The sequence below is a fragment of the Phacochoerus africanus genome, chromosome 13 (assembly GCF_016906955.1).
Source record: "Phacochoerus africanus isolate WHEZ1 chromosome 13, ROS_Pafr_v1, whole genome shotgun sequence".
In the NCBI taxonomy this organism is placed as follows: domain Eukaryota; kingdom Metazoa; phylum Chordata; class Mammalia; order Artiodactyla; family Suidae; genus Phacochoerus; species Phacochoerus africanus.
In genome coordinates this window covers 1,976,289-1,993,881 of record NC_062556.1, presented here as the reverse complement: position 1 = coordinate 1,993,881, position 17,593 = coordinate 1,976,289, and positions in this window count along the sequence as shown.

The window sequence follows — 17,593 nt, the reverse complement described above, 5'->3', positions numbered from 1 at the left end:
CAAGATCATTACTGTATGGAACTGTGTGGATGGGGTTATAAAAAGGAAGCCAACAACCATCAGGTTGTGGGATAATTAGGGGGTGAGTAGACAAACAGACAGCACTGAAGAGCTTTCTTAGGAAGATGGGTTGTAATGAAGACAATGCTTGGGACACAATTCATGCTCAAATTAGAACATCTCTGAAAGAATCCAGTGGATTTTTTTTCATTTTCTGATGAAATAAAAGTCCAATTCTCAATTCCTCGTAGGAAGGGAGATCGGCATGCTCTACGAATTAAAACGAAGAAGAACCGATCTTCTGGAAGGATGGTGCCCACAGGAAGACTGACCGTGGGACACGTGAGTTTCAAAACCCAGGAGCCTCAGCTTAGGCACGAGGGTATGGAAAACCAGCATGTGTGGTGCTGCAGAGCATTGCTCCATGTAAAAGCATTCAAATCAAAGTGGTTTTTAAAGAATACCTGGCCAGTTTTCTTTGCCTTTAAACATTTTTTTAATTAAAGTATAGTTGATTTACAATGGAGTGCCGATTTCTTCTGTATAGCAAGGTGACTCAGTCATATATATACATACACCCTTTTTCTCATATCATCTCCCATCATGTTCTATCCCAAAAGACTGGACACAGTTCCCTGCACTATTGGTCAGTTTTCAATCCCTGGAACAGGGCTTCCCATCTTTTTTTTTTTTGGAGATCTATGACCCAGGACACACAGGTCGACCCCTCTGCGTGCCTCCAGCCCTGCTCCCCACTCCCCTGCCACCTCCTCCTGGGTGATGGTGCCTTGTACTCCTGAACAACTGCTTTTTCTCCCCATCCCCCTTCACTTGTATCCCCTCATTGCAGTGACGCAAACTCAATAGTATACCTAGGTGTGATCTAATGAAGTGAAAAGCCATCACCTGTGATATTCCCAGGAGGCTTTTCATTAAAACACCTCCATGAAAGGAAGTGCTGTGGCCGTCACATACAGCAAGAGCTAAATCAGGAACTGAAACACAGTTTCTTTTCCTAGAGACACAACTATTCTCCCCCCAGCCTTCCAAGACACCCCTCACAAATCTGGGGTAATCTAATGAGGTTACGTCATCTTTACATGTCAAGTTGTCTGAGGAAAAATGAGGAAGCATGAAATGACATGGGATGCTCAGATCACTGGGTGCCACTGAAATAAATCTCCATCAGTCATGGGCATTGGCTTCTGAAAACAAGCCACGTTTTAGATCTCACTGTGTAACAGAGATCACATCACAGCCAACGCTATTATCAAAGCCCCCAAACAAAGAAACTTGCGGCAGCCTTGCCAGCGCCTTTCTCTGGGTTATCACTGCTGGTGGGGGTGGGAGATCCACATCCGTCAGCTAATTCACACATGCCATGCTTTGTTCCCGCCTGAACCTGCTCCTGCATGACTCTCGGGCTAATGCTATTTATTCTGTTGTTATCGTTCAATACAATTTGGCAGAAATGCAGAAATTCTGCAATCGTTCAGTCTCTGAAACTCTTGTGAAAAATAACAACATTTCGGTGCAAAGATTAAAACACCTAAGCGACACATGATTGACCTTGACAGTTCCTATTGTGGAGAAAATTGTGGGGGGTAATCAGGAGACACGAGGTCCTGCTTAGACGCAGGTGTGCGAGCCAACAAAGGGATGCTGGGGGTCAGGGACCACTTAGGGCAGATCAACTTCCTCAGCAAATGCTGTGTGAGCGACTGTCACCCCACGCTGGGCTCTGCGGGGACACACAAAGATGTGAGCAGCAAGGTCCTTCACCAGGTGGGTCACTCCAGAGATGCCGGAGCCAGCTTTAGACACAGGGAGATGAAAAAGGGAAAATGCAGGCATGCCCAGCACACCCCGCGTGGTCCACGCTCTGAGGTTAACTTGTGAAGCTTGCAGGACTCCGGTCAAACAAGGGTGGACTCCATGCAACCTCAACAGACAGGGAAACGACACCTGAAGATGACCCGATTATTTCATGAATGAGCCGCCACTGTGTACATCTGACAGCGTTCCTTTCACTGCAGCTGATCCGCCAAGAGAAATATCAGGAATTACTTGCGAGAGAAGACTTTGTTTCCCAGATTATGAAGAAAACAAGAGATTCACTGTGGCTGGTGATCCACACTTGGATGATACGGATGGTGAGAGGGACCCAGAGCCAGGAGACGACTACGGAAAGTTTTGTGTGGAATCGAAGGGTAAGCTAAAGCAGTAACACTGAACACCAGCACAGCAGTCGGGCACAGCAGTTTAGGTCACGGAGCTTGAGCAGAACAGAGAAGCAAGGACACGTGTCACACTTACGCCGACTCAGGGTGCAGACTGGTGAGTTAGCAAGGGATGCAGAAAGCCTCCTCGCTCGGGCCTCATTCTCCACCTTCCGGTCCTTGCAAGCAGGTGTGGCAGGAGCCTCACGTCCATCACCCTGAACATCGTGCTGCATTTTCCCGGGGGGGGGGGGGTCCGGCTCGGCGAGGTCCAGGAGTCCGCGTGATCCAGCCTCCTCTTCCCCTGCACGGACACTCCAGCCCAACGTGTTGAGGCCAGGGTCTCCTGATGAGGCAGCTCGTGGGGGATAAAACTGCTTTTCCGACACACACGGTGGTTATAAGCCGGTACTGAGGTAATGACATTCTGTGGCAAAATCTTCATAAACACCTCCGAGTTAACCCTTCATCCGAAATGTGCTGTTGTTATTCCATCTGCATGTACAGAACCTCTGTGACAGGGTGAACCCCCCAGCATCAACTCCATGAAGAACGTTCCGCCAGGGCCTGGCATCCGTGGGGAGCGAGGGTACCAGTCCAAAGCCAGGTCCGGGCCACTGAGTACAGAAAAGCATGACCCGAGCAGGAAACAGGACCCAGGGTCCTGTTGTAAATGTGATTAGTGCAGCGTAGCTGGAAAGACACCTAGTAAGCACACAAGCTTAACACTACTGGCTGGAAATAAAGAACGATCAACTTTATTCAAGAATTAAGGGATACGCCCGATCATCAAAAAAAAAAAAAAAAAAAAAGGATGGCGCCAAGCCTGTGGCTGGAAGCCAGGAGATCTGGGGGAGGATGGGGGCGCTCAGCCCCTGGTTCTGGGACATAAGGGGCACGAAGGCTGCCCTTTGCTGAGGGTTGTGAAGCTGGGGTGGCGGTGCGAGTGAGGCCTGCAGAGAACCAAAGTTCTCCTACTTCATCCGCCCAGGACTTCAGCTTGCAGGAAGCAGGTGAAGCCAGAAGCAGACTCACAGCAGGCCCTGCGTCTGGGGAGGCGTCGTCTCTGCAGAAAATCCTGGGGTCAGAGATGGAGCCGGGGGGGCCTGCAGAGCAGCGCACTCTGGTCGGGCCTTCACCAGAAACGCCTGCCAACCTCCACCGTTCACTGGAGCTGTGGAGGTGTGAGGAGCAAACTCACGAGCAGGAGCCTGGGTGGGGGGGCCAGAAACAGGGCGAGGCGGGGGGGCAGCATTCGGACCCCAGCGACAACAAAGACGCATGTCTTCTGCCTGTGATTTGGCCAGGAGTCCATGAACCCAAATCACAGATACAGATCACCTGATCTTGTGTCCACAATCCTCGAGTGCTTTTATCTCTGAGTCACCTTCATGCAAGATACAAAATGAACACTCAATACCTCATAACAGCCTGCAATGCAAAAGAATCTGAAAAAGTGTACGCAGGTATGTACGCATATGTGTATGCACAACTGAGTCCCTTTGCTGTACACCTGAAACCAACTACACTTCAATAAAAAATAGACAGAAAATGAATATACTACTGTTGTAAGCTCCCAAGACCGAAATCACTTTTTTCTCCTCAAACTGGTGGCCTTGGCAAGAGTCCCCTTGTGAATGCACGTGGATGGGTACTTGGAAAGTGCATTTTCAGGCTTCCCTTGCCATTTCAGGTTATGCTTAACCCGGAGGAGGTAAGTACGCCTAGCCGCTGCCAAGTGTCCGGGGAAAGTGTTATTTGTATGTTTGTTCTCCTCCTCAGTTGAAAGAAAGGTCACTAACAATTCTTTTCCTACACGAGTGAGGGTGTTTCAAATAGTCAGGCATGTTAAAAAACAAAACAAAACAAAACAATTTTGAGACAAATAAAATACTTAAGCCATAAGGTTGGAATGTACAACAATATCAGCAAGATAAAAGAAAATGCCTGTTGATACAGAAAACAGACTTGATATTTTCAATAAGAAAAAGACAACAGCCTTTGAGAGGATTTTTACACGCCTCTGAAGACACGGACGAGAAAGCGTGTGTGGTCACGCTCTCAAGCACTCAGCAGCACAGACTGAGGTCACAGGATCTGAGAAGCGGAAGCAGCAGGGAAAAGGCCACACCCAGGGCTCGCACAAAGTGTCTGCTGCTGACCAGAACCGGGGGTGGGGGTGGGGGCCCCCCGCACATGGGCCGCCAGTGTGGGTCCTTTTTAGGCCTTCATCTGGGGCCTCCAAATCTACTAGCCCCACGAAAATCACCACAGGCTCAAGGATGCGGGCAGGAGTCTGGGATGCAAACTAGCCCCGAGCTCAGAAGCATCACCCCCAGGGAGTCGCGGTGGGGCTGCTCTGGGCGTTGGTACCGTGCCTGGACACCGAGAAACCTCGGCGCTGCACCAGCTGTGCTCACGGTGGCCCACGTGTGACGGCTAGATGCCATCGTGGAGAAGGCGCCCGAGGGGAAGATGGCAAGGGTGACACTGACGGCACAGCTTTACTTGGTTCAAGGGACACGTCAGCAAGAGCAGCACACATCGCTCGACTCATTCGCTCTAACAAATATTTCCCATCTCCTCCGCTAGGGAGATGGGACACGCATCGGAGGAGTTCTCGTCCTTTGGAAACTTACACCCAGGCAGAAGAGTGAGTTCCTATGAACTCAAGGGACCTAGGCGATCTCCACGGCAGATCTTGAGGCGCGTCACTACATGAGCGCAGCACTTGGGCTCCGTGTCACGCTCAGACAACTACGGGCCAGCGCTTGAATGCTGGACCACGGCTTAAAGGAGAAAGAAAAGACGACGCTCACGCTTTACACAGGAGGTCTGCTCTTCATATTCACTGAACAGATACGTACACATGCATTTCTCCCAAAATGCCGCCTTGGCGGTTCATGCGCAGTAACGAGCTTAGGGGAGCCGCGGGGTGAGTGCCTGGCACGTTTTGGAATTTTCGCCACACGGAGGGTATTTTTTATAATTGACTCCGGCTTAAGCTTAAAGGCCTACTGTGGTTTTAAAACGTCTGGGACAGTGGAGGTGTTGGAGGGAATTCCAACCCCAGCCTTCCAGGACTTCTGTGACCTGTCCTCCTGGTTTCCAGCAGCCAAGGAGGCAAGGCCTGTGTTTTCTGTGTTCGTGTGGATGAGGCGTGTGCTCTCAAACGTCTCTGCCTCCCCCTGGGCTGGGGAGCTGGGCGAGTCTGGGAGCCCAGGCAGGACCCGATGTACAGAAGCGCCGTGCTTCCAGTGGGAGATGAACGAGAGCTCCCATCGGAGATCAGAGGACAAGCTGGGTGATTCTGAAGCCTAACAGGGCTTCTTCCCACACCCCCCCAGGGGAAGGGAAGGGTGGGGACCTGGCAGAGCCGGGGCAGGCGCAGAAATGAGGCAGGAGGAGAAGGTGGGAGTCGGCGCTACTCAGTTTCACAAGGTCTGTATACATAAAGCGAATCACTGGCATTGCTCACATTCCATCCTGAGACTTAGTCATTAATGTTTAGCATTTTTGGTGATTATTTTATAGACATGATGTCACTGTGTCAGTGCTTTAATCACAGATGGCACCATTGCCAGAGACCCAAGTTACAATGCAGTGATGTTATGAGCGGAAAATGCTGCAACTGTGGCGGGGGGTGGAGGTGGGGGGGGGGGGTTCAGGGTAAGTTCAGGGCACTCAGCTTGGATTTGCTGTGTGAACCCAATCTAGACTTCTCGGGGGTTCTATGTCTTAGAACCACATTTAAAAACTCAACATTGGATTGTTTCAAAACTATGCATAAAATTGAAGGCTTCTGAAATGGGAATCTTGGGGGACGTGAAAAAAGTCCCAGCCATTCCAACAAAAACAGCTTCCTCTTTCCACCAACCCGGGCTTAGACATTCCTTTGGTTTATGAGTGCAGAGCAGACCAAGCTGGCAGAGGGGCCCGCAGGCCCCTGTCCCATGCAGTGTCCCGCCGCAGCTGCTCCCGCACACGTGCCCGGGTGAGGGACGTGCCGCTGCTGGGGGCCCAGGCCGGTACAGATGTTTCTCTGTGAGGAGGTGACAGGCAATTGTGACCTGTGGCCATGATGGACAGGGACAGACTCTGGACATCCTGGGCTGGCCATCTGTGTGTCATGGTGGCTGCTCTCTTTCCTCCTTCACCTGCTTTCAGACTGGCACCCCGTCGGCCTGCGGACCCACCTGGGGGCTTGATCGGACAGGTGCATGCTCCTCTCCTGCGGGCAGGCAGCTCAGAATCCCCCGCTGCAAGTCTCCAGACGGGACTTCTGCAAACTAAGTGGGGAGCGGCAGGGCGTCTAGCAGAAAACTATGGGCCTTGAGGAAAAGTAGACACCTTTTCACAGGAAAAGAAGCACAGGCGCATCCGGCAAGCCTCTCTGTTTCTGCCCCTTTCCTCCGTGGCAGCCCTGGAGAGCATGAGAACCCTTCCTCCTCCTGGAAGTTCTCCAAATTCTTCGGCACAGAAGGGCAGTGTGGAGGTACAGGTATAGACGGATGGGGTGAGCGACTGAGGGGTCGGGTGCTCTGATTACCTGGATGTCTGCTTCACTGGGGACACGCCTGTTCCGTAAGCATGGAGATTCTCCAAGATGAGACAAACTCCTGCTACAGAGACTTAAGCCTCCCAAAACCTCTGCGTTCAGAGGGAGCTGTGATGGCAGGAACGTGGTGATGTGCTGGGCGTGAAGCGCACTTGGAATTATTTAAAGCCCTCAGCCTGGTGATCATCCTGCCAGCTAAACGCACTGGGAAGAGTTATAAAAACACACAGTGAAAATTCTCTGAGAACTAACGAAGCAGAATGGGTAACAACAATTCTATTTACTGCTCAGAGTTCACACAGCTGGCGGCAAAAACACTTTAGACAAACTGCAGGTATTTCTAAAACGAATGTGACTTAAAGAACCCAAGATGTGATTCTGAAAAGTTATGAGACAACTGGAAAGTACTAGTTAATCCTAAATAATGTGTATATAATAAACACATTGTTTTTGATTTAAAAAAAATATGGAGTTCTCTGGTGGCTCAGCAGGTTGAGGATATGGCATCCTCAAAGCTGTGGCTTAGGTTCCATCCCAAGAACTTCCACATGCCATGGGTGTGGCCAAAAACTAAAAAAAACTTTAAAAATGAAAACATAAATGCCACATTTCCAACGACTCTCTTAAGTGGAAAAGGAATGTGAACGAACGGTGAAAGTGTTTCTCCAAATACATGCTGTTCTCAGCCCCACAACTACAACCAAATAGAAGCAAATACTTACTACGTAAGATTAGCACACACATTAAGAAAAACATGGCTCTCATTTGTATTTTTTCTTGAAATGTTAGTTAATGAAGTATATGGTGAGACTCACAACCAATTTCACGCTGGTCTTTGGATTCACGTGAAGATTCTGAAAACGCAAGTTGAGTGACTCTGACCGGCCGTGGAGAGAGGGCAAACACGCGGGGGGCGTTAGGCCTTTCAGAGCCCCCGCATGCCCCGCACCAGCTGCCTCTGGTGCACCCAGGTCTGTTCCGTCCAGACCTGGAGTCCTGCCCTCGCCTCCGGCTTGGATCCCACAGCCTCACATTCACCCCACATCTGTGTGTCCGTCCTTGGTGGGGAGCGACAGGGCGGGAGCCAGGAGGACAGGCCATCACACACCTGGCAGCCTCTGGTCCCGAGGGGACGTGGTCCGGCCCTGAGGTCCTGGCCTCTGCTCTTTCGTTCTCTCTCTCCTTCTCTCTCTCTGTCTTCTTATCACGGACTCCTTTTGAGGCTTCTCCCAGCATCACTGAGGCATACTTATCTAGCTCAAGAAAGGCTTTACATAACAAACAACCCCATCAAAAATGGGCAGAAGATCTAAACAGACAGTTCTCCAAAGAAGACATACAGATGGCCAAGAAACACATGAAAAGATGTTCAACATCACTCATTATTAGAGAGATGCACATCAAAACCACGATGAGGTACCACCTTACACCAGCCAGAATGGCCATCATCCAAAAGTCTACCAACAGTAAGTGCTGGAGAGGGTGTGGAGAAAAAGGAACCCTAGTACACTGTTGGTGGGATTGTACATTGGTGCAACCCCTGTGGAAAGCAGTATGGAGATGCCTCAGAAAAGTAAAAATAGAATTACCATTTGATCCAGCAACCCCACTCCTGGGCATCTATCCAGAGAAAACCACGACTCGCAAAGACACATGTACTCCAATATTCATTGCAGCACTATTTATAATAGCCAAGACATGGAAACAACCTCAATGTCCATCGACAGAGGAGAGGATCCAGAAGATGTGGTCCATATACACAATGGAATACGACTCAGCCATTAAAAGGAACGAAATACCAGCATTTGTGGCAACAGGGATGGAGCTAGAAACGATCATGCTAAGTGAAGTCAGCCATACAACGAGACGCCCACATCCAATGCTTTCACTGACATGTGGAATCTGAAAAAAGGACAGAACGAACGTCTTTGCAGAACAGATGCTGACTCACAGACATTGAAGAGCTCGTGGTCTCAGAGGAGACAGTTTGGGGGGAGCGGGGATGTGCCTGGGCTGTGGGATGGAAATCCTGTGAAATCGGATTGTTATGATCATTATACAACTACAGATGTGACCAATTCATTTGAGTAATAATAAAAAAAAATGATTCTTAAAAAAAAAAAGAAAAAAAGAAAGGCTTTAAAGTGTGGGCCCAGCAGTCTTTCCAACTCACTGCGTAGTTAAGTCTGTGATGTGTGGGCTTTTTTTGAGACAGCGTATTATAAGTTTATGTCTACTTTAAAGATCTGGCATGGACCTGCGAACATCCACATTTATATACTGATACTTATCTTTAGTGGCTGCTAAGTCCAGCCTCACCGTCTCAGTCTAATTCTACTCCCAGATGCCTCTGCCTGCACCGAGACACACCGGGGGCTGGGTTATGCGTCCTGAGCACAGAGACCTGGCTTTGTGTTTCTCTGCCGGGCTTGCCCTGCCTGTGTTACCTCTGCACCAGCACATTAGAGACAGTCAGCTATTCACTCCTCAAACCCTGCTGGACACCCGGGCAATGCCCCAACTGCTGGGGACCCAGGGGGAACGGGCACGCGTACCCTCATGGTGAGAGGAGACCGGCACGCAGGAGCAGGCAGGAGTGTGGGCTGCTGCTCAGGGCTGCGTCCGGGGGATCCAGCTGGCTGATGGGAGAGTGGCTGGCCGGCCCCGCCGCCACGGGGAAGTCTCGGAGGTGGTGCTAATGACAGTGAGAGGACAAGGACAGTGGGCAGTCTGCACAAAGCTGTCAAGATGAGAAGGAGCTCGGTGCATCTGAGAGACAAAGCCGTTGTGCCTAAAACTTCAGTGAGGGGGGGAGAGGCACGTGGTGTGAGGTGACCCGAGGGAGGAGAGAGGTGGCCTGGTCAGAGCACCTGAAATGTCCCCTCCAACATCGCCTGGAGCTGGGGAACAGGCTTGCTCTAGGAGACTCCGCTTCCCATCTTGAGTGTAATAATACCTATCTCACAGGACTTCACAGGTTCGATGATACAAGATACATGTGAGGTCACACAGTCGGTGCATTTAAGTTAAATATGATTTTTTTTTTTTTTGGCATGACAGTAAAATACTTCCTAGTATCTACAAAGTAACGAGCTATGAGGTAAGCTGAATAGGATGTCGATAGTATAAGATAAAAATCTATACAGCACTGAGCCCTGTTAAAGAAGTGTAAACTTTACAAAAAATACTGGTGAGACAAGATGTGGGTTTTTCACCCTTCAAGAAAAAGTTCCTATACTTTTTTAAAAGCAGGATTCAAAAGAAAAATGGTCAAAGAACATAACAAAGAGATTAGAAAAAGAGAAATACAAATGCTCAAAGTTACAAAAAGATTATCGACTTCCTTCATATCAAAAGAAATACAAATTAAAACTGTAACACAATGTTTTTCTCAGATTAGCAAAACTCAAAGTGTTTGGTGATCCACGGTCTTGCCAAGGACTTACAGAGGTCCAGACTCCAGCTTTTGTTGGTGGGAGATAAAAAGTCTCCATGAGGCACGCTTGAAGAGAGCTACTGAAACGCTAAACGCGTATTGTTTTTACAACTCTACTTTTTTTTTTTTTTTGGTCTTTTTGTCTTTTCCAGGGCAGCACCCATGGCATATGGAGGTTCCCAGGCTAGGGGTCTAATTGGAGCTACAGCTGCCGGCCTACACCACAGCCACAGCAACTCGGGATCCGAGCCGAGTCTGCAACCTGCACCACAGCTCACGGCAGCATCAGATCCTTAACCCAGTGAGCAAGGCCAGGGATTGAACCTGCAACCTCATGGTTCCTAGGTGGATTCGTTAACCACTGCACCACGACAGCAACTCCTACAATTTTACTTTTTTTTTGTCTTTTGTCTTTTTTGTCGTTGTTGTTGTTGTTGCTATTTCTTGGGCCGCTCCCGCGGCATATGGAGGTTCCCAGGCTAGGGGTTGAATCGGAGCTGTAGCTGCCAGCCTACACCAGAGCCACAGCAACGCGGGATCCGAGCCGAGTCTGCAACCTACACCACAGCTCACAGCAACGCCGGATCGTTAACCCACTGAGCAAGGGCAGGGACCGAACCCGCAACCTCATGGTTCCTAGTCGGATTCGTTAACCACTGCGCCACGACAGGAACTCCCAATTTTACTTCTTAACAATAATTCTACTTCTAGGAATTTATGCTACTGGTGTAATTATTCACAAATAAGATTTTTAAAAATCCACTGCAGCATTTTTTAAATATCAAAGAATTGGAAATGAATTGAACTTCATCAGTAAATCCTTATTAAAGAAAGGAGAAATAGTATATCTGCAAAGAGCATGTGACACAGCCCTTTGAAAGGAAGAGGTGGCTGGTTGAGAACAGTCCTGAAAGTCTGGAAGGGAACAGAGCAAAGGGGCGGAGCCGCAGGTCAGGCGCTCCTCCCCGCCAGTGGTAAGGGACACACACCCGAGGTGCTGACTTTGCATCACACATTCGGGGAGTCCCGGCAGAGAGGCAGGATTGGGTGGGGGTGAAGTGGCGCCTGAGGTTCGGGCGGGAGGGAACCGTTTTCTCTACTCTCTTTAGCGCCCTTAGGGTTTTGTCAAAGTTCATCTATCATGTGCCCACTAACTTACCGATTTTTAAAGAGCCCTACCAAATGCATCTAAAGCACTTTCAGGACATTATCCTCAGAACCCCACTTTCCAGGCTCCTCGCCTGTGACGTGGAAAGAGCTATCCTCTGCGTGTCACTGACGGTAACTCAACTCCAACGGAGATTTACTACTCTCAGCTCAAATCGACCTTCTGATTTTACCCAGAGCCCTCAGTGGCACCCTCCCTGGACTCGAGTCTAGTCAGGGCATCAACTGCACACGAGCCCTCTGGGTGCCGCTTAGCTGCCCTGAAACTGTGACATCCCTGGAAGAGTGGCTCCATGTGCGTCGCAGCGATGGGCGCCTGGGCCCCGTCCCCAGTCTGCTTTTTCTGCTTGTTACCCCTGCGTCCTTGAGCAACCGACCCTGGGGGAAACTGAGCTTCCCGGTTCAGAAGAGTCACTGCAGCCCCACCTCCCCGCCCGGGTCCAGGTGCTCACACAACCGTGACACTTTTCCAAGACGAAGTTCACGGGGATGAGTGACTAGGGTGGAAGGTTCCTCTGCACCCGAGCTTCCTGTCTCGCACCCGGACGTCACCCAGGGCTGACCTGCTCGACCAGAAGGGTCAGGGACGTGGAAGCGGAGCCGGGAGACCCAGCTGAGCCCAAGCCGGACCAGCATGTTCTCAGACCCAGCAGCCGCCCTGCCAGGGACTCCCTGGCCCAGAACACTGCCTGCAGCCAAGTCCCGAGGGGTCGCTGGCCCCCCATGCTGTTGTGCCAGAGGAAAGAGAAAGGAAGGAAGGGGCTAGAGATGCCTGGCCCGTGTGTTACTGAGAAGGTGTGCCGTGATGGAGAGACTAAGATGCTGCTGTGCCGGGGAAGCTGGGAGGCGCTCTGAGAAGGTGACGGGCTACACAGACACGAGGAAGGCACAGGCACCTGAGCCCCAGCGCAGAGATGAGCTCCCCGGTTGTCTCGACGGAACTGGTCTCTCAGGAGGCAACATAATAGGAAATTCTTACAAAGTGCTTGGCCCAGGCCGGGCATTGCTCTCCGTGCTTTAGAGACAGCAGCGTCAGGGAGTTCTAGTTAGAGGACAGCTAGCCGTGGCCAGAACCATGCTGGGCAACAAGCACGACTAAGTCCCATCGGCATGGACAGCAAGCACCTCCTTACCCCGTGTCTTGGGCAGGCGTCCCTGGTAGGTACACGTAATTTATTTTATCAACAGTGCCCCTGGGCTACGTAACTTGATTTCTGCACTGAAAACATCACGGAACATGGGCGTGGTCCTTCTGAGTGGCTGCGTGATGCCATGTTGTATGGATGTGCTGTAACAGCTTAGAAACCACGCTCCTATCATTTAGATGGTTTCCACTGGTCCTTAGGAGGGTACGGATCGGACAGCGGTGTATCCACCACTTTACACGAGTGAGCATCTCTGCAGGTCACTGCCAAGAACGGAGATTGCTGAACAGCACCAGTTCCCTGCTTGTTTTGTTAAGCACGTCCTTTTGACCTTCCAGACAGAGCTGTGCCAAAAAATCAGCCCCACCAGGGCCGTCTTATACCCAGTCTCTCCACACCCTTGACAAGCCAGACTCATTCTGCTTGTTTTGGGAAATGTGAGAAATAAAAATGATCCTGTTTTAATTTGCTTCTGTCTAATTATACTTATGGTTTTTATGCCATAGTATATGTTGTATTTTTTTTTCTTTTTTGCTCTTGTCGCCTTTTTTTTTCCTATTGATTTTCAGGAGCTGTTTACGTGTTGGGATGTGAATCATCTGTCTATTCTGGTTGCAAATATTTTCTTCTAGAGGCCTCTTGAGTTTTAACATTTTTTGTGATATTTTCCTCAACCATAAGCTTTTGTGTTTGATGTTGATATATATGTCTTTCCTTGAAGTCGTCTGACTTTTAACTCTTCCCTCAGAAGGCTTTTTAAAGCCCCAATCACTCCTTTATTTTCTTCTGCCCTATTTGGGAGATCGAATGAATTCCATCACCACCTGTGCTATCCCCAACTCAAAGACCAGCAGCCCCAGAGTCATCACTTCCGGATTCTGTTTTAGCAACAATGCCTCTGCATCCAACCTTGTGTTCCCAGACTGATAAAGCACTGGAAGATGCAGAGATGCTTCCCAGCCAGCTCTTCCACGTGGCAGAGCCCACCTGTGTCTGTGGAGTCTGCTCAGGCCCCTATGGTGGCACTTAACCAGCCTCCATCTTGCTGAGGACTGACCCGAGGACTTGGCTGGAGAACCTGGCCCCAGAGCTGAGAAATCCTGGCACACAGTCCCAAGGTCAAGGACAGAATTTCTCTCCGCATCAGACCCCCGGAAACTGTTCTTGTTCTGTCATCAGTAACAGCCTCTCACACTCTGCCCAACAACGCGAAGGAGAGGCAAAGCAGGAACAAATTATACAGCAAAGCTGGAATAACTGACCTCATGGAGATGAAGCCTGAGTGGCTCTGTTCAGAGAGAAATGGTCATTCCATCCTAAAAACATATCTGGGGAGATCCAGGTGGCACAGTGGGTTGAGGATCCAGCACTGCCACTGCAACAACTCAGGTCGCTGATGTGGCACAGGTTCGATCTCTGGCCCAGGAACTTCCACATGCTGAGGGAATGGCCCAAAATAATACAAATAAAAACATATCTGCATTTGCATCTACATTCAGTAATAAAAGAATCACTACTGTTTTTTGTTTTTTAATTTTTTTAACAAATAGGAGTTGATATGTGGATTTTTTCTTTAACGACTCATAGGTGCCTCAAATGGTATGAATAGCGTGCCACATTATTTCTCTTCTGCGTCTTTCCCTGCTTAGCAATCACTCAGCACTGGACACTATTGTTAGCAAGCGTACTGAGTTTCTGAGTCTCGGTTCAGGTCTGAGCTGGTGTAGCATCCCCCAGATCTGCTGCAGCTGTCCAAGGGAAGGCCCCTTGCTATTCTGGGGCAGTCTTTGGTCTTTCCTTTCAACCCTTATTATCTGGAAAATCTTTAAATAAGTTCTATAAATGGAAGTTTCAGCTGCTTTTACGAAAAGTGACTGGGATTATAAGGGTTACAGGTCATAAATTTTCACTTGGAACCAACCCATCCTGCAGGGTTGGACTCAGCCATCATACACCACAGACTTAAAAGGAAAAGTGGGAAGAAAACTCAACACTCTGCCTTCTGGACAGTACCATGTACTGGCATGTATACGTGTATGCAAGCATCCGCTTAGGAAGATGGGAGAAGTACAGAGGCAGGGCAACAAGACAACCAACCACGGCAGGAGTCCTGGCCCGCACTGGTCGAGGACAAACTCTGGGTAAAACACGGCACCTGAGATCAGCAACAGGTAACGACTGGCAAACAGAATCTGGGGCTGGCATCAGTTTTCGGTGGTTTCCAATTTAGGAGCTGAATTTCAGGGCTGTGGATCCAATTCACGTGTGGAGACAAGGAAAACTCTGTGGGATGCCAGGTAAAACGATCAGGAGAGGGACTAGGCTGGCGGGCTGAGGACGCTGGGACGAGCTTCATTTAGCACGAGAGTTTACAAAAACTTCTCAAAGCAGTACCTCCTGGGAACTTGTGTCATCCCTATGAGGCTGGGTTATTGCTCTCTTTCCACAGATGAGAAAATCGAATCTCAGCTGTTAAACCAACTCTTCCCCCAAAGTACATAGCTGGTAAATGATAGAGTCTCAGACCCAGGCTTCCGAATCATCTCTGAAATTTCCTTTGTGTCTGCGATTTCATCCTTGCTAGTGGAAGATACTACAAGGCCGGACCCTGTCGGGAGCATTTAGCCTAGGGCTGCAGCGGCGTGAGCGGCAGGAGAAAACCCATCCTCCCCCACCACGCACACAATGGAGAACCACCTGGGTCCAACAAATGGAGATTAAAACATAACCCACGCTGCTGACACAATCTCGGTTAAAGAGTGTGATTTTCGTTCTGCTGGGTAAATGAGCTGGTTTATGTTGTCCCCTGGATTGAACCTGCCCAGCTAGTTCCCGCCCCAGATAATCACCGTCCTTCTCAAATGGAGGAAAGATCGACCAAAGAAAAGAGGAAAAAACTCAGGGGGGCAGTGCGGTGACTCGCTCTGCGTGAGCCCGAGAGAGGGTGTCGGCCGTGGCTCAGGTGCGAGGCCCTCCTGGTGGAAACACACAGACCAGGAAGCCCTCTTTGAGCACGAGGCTGTGGCTGCAGGATTAATCACCAAAAGGGTGACGCCCCTCTCAGGACCACCGACAACACACTACACTGGAGGAACCTGGGGACCATGAGCAGGCCCAGGGAGAGCCCACGGGTTTTCAAGCAGGCTTACTCTAACCCCGTGAGGTAGCTGAAGACAATGGGAGAGAAGGCTGGCCTCTCCCTCCAGCCTGTACTGCGGCTTCAGGACCTGCCGCCCTGGGTCCCAGTTCTAGGGGCCTGGCCCGTCCCTTCCTCCAGCCGCCGCACACACACATGGGGCTCCCGAGTCAGAGGCACACGGCCCGCTGCTGGGCTGTCTCCAGGCTGCGTGGGCTCTGCTCCCCGAAGCACCAGCTGTCCCCGGCCCGGCGCTCCAGGCACAAGCAGCTCCCTCGCAGAACCAGGGGCGTCTCTTCCTCAGTAACCCCGCAGGCAGTTCCCACCTGCATCCAGAAACCACACCTGCCTGCTGCTCACGGCCACGTGGAAACAGTTCTTTCTCGTACATTCCTATAAAAGACAGTCTTTCCAACCACTGCATTTCTCTCCTTTTCCTAGGAAATTTCTTCAAGTATCTGATTACAGGGCAGAGAGTGGGAATAACTCCGTCACAGTTACCTTGGCTCCCACCTACGTGTGCAAATACGGTTGTGGTGACAGCTTCCATAAGCTCAGGGGTAAAACTGTTCTACTTTTTTTTTTTTTGTCTTTTCTGGGGCTGCACCAGCGGCATATGGAGGTTCCCAGCCTAGGGATCGAATGGGAGCTATAGCTGCCGGCCTACGCCACGACCACAGCAATGTCAGATCCAAGCCGCCTCTGCAACCTACACCACAGCTCAGGGCAACGCCGGATCCTTAACCCACTGAGCGAGGCCAGGGATGGAACCCGCAACCTCATAGTTCCTAGTCAGATTCGTTTCCACTGCGCCACAATGGGAACTCTCCCTGCTTTTTTTTTTTTTAATACTTCAAAGAAATGTCAGTAATGTTTGCTCAAAACTGTGGAATTTAATAAAATATTGCTTCACATCAGATTATTTTGTTAAGTTTTTAGGGAATCACTTTAGAAATAAAATATTAGGAACCTTAAGCAAAAGATTATAACCTAGCCCAGCACATGTAGGAATGTAGGAACATATTTTATTATAAATATATCTTCACTGATCTGAGTCCATGTGAAAAAGCAAGGAGTAATAGTTTTGATTTGTAACTGTGCCAATGATTATTTACCAATTAATCTACCATAAGATTTTACTGACAGTGCTCAGCAGAGACCACGTTAAAGCCCTGACTTGGAGCAAGAATCAAACGTCACGGTTCCACCTTCTGCCCTGTTCTGGAGATGGAGGCACTCACATCTGTTTGTCGGAAAAGCACTGAGAGCTGGAAACGTCCACGTCTCATGAGGCCAGGTGTTCACAGCTCTGCCTTCCGGGAGCAGAGCTAAGCAGTCTATTACACATTCCACGGGACAGAGCTTCAGGGGCTTAAATGGCAGCAGGAATGTCCATGAGGAGCCTTCTCTGATCCTGGCTGAAGAGCCCCAGTTTTTTGACGTGTTCCCCACGTGGTGTTTTTAATTTCCAGACCCTTCACATGTCTTCATCAAGAGCCCTCTGGAACGGTGCTGCCCAGAAGAACACACTGTGTCCCCCATCGGACCCGAGCCAGGAACAGCGCTGCAAGGCCACCCCTGGTCCAGAGTCCCAGCTCCAGCATAGTCGAAGACTAGGCCGAAAAGAAATGGCCTCATGCTAATTGTTCTCAAGCTCATGGGCAACTGAAAACCCAAGGGGCCGCTTTGCTTCCCACACAATACACTCCCAGGAATAACCAGACACCTGACTCTCCCTTCCCATGAGTAAGTATGCATGCGGGATCCAAATTCAAGACTTACCTCTCATTATTTCAACCCTGCATTCTACTTTTTCGTAGGCTTCATTCTATTTTCCGTGCTAACAGCCGTTCCTCTCAGCCTGTGCAGGCTAAAACAGAATAACTAGCTATTCACTTAAGTCACAGATTCACGAGGACGTAATTAGCAACA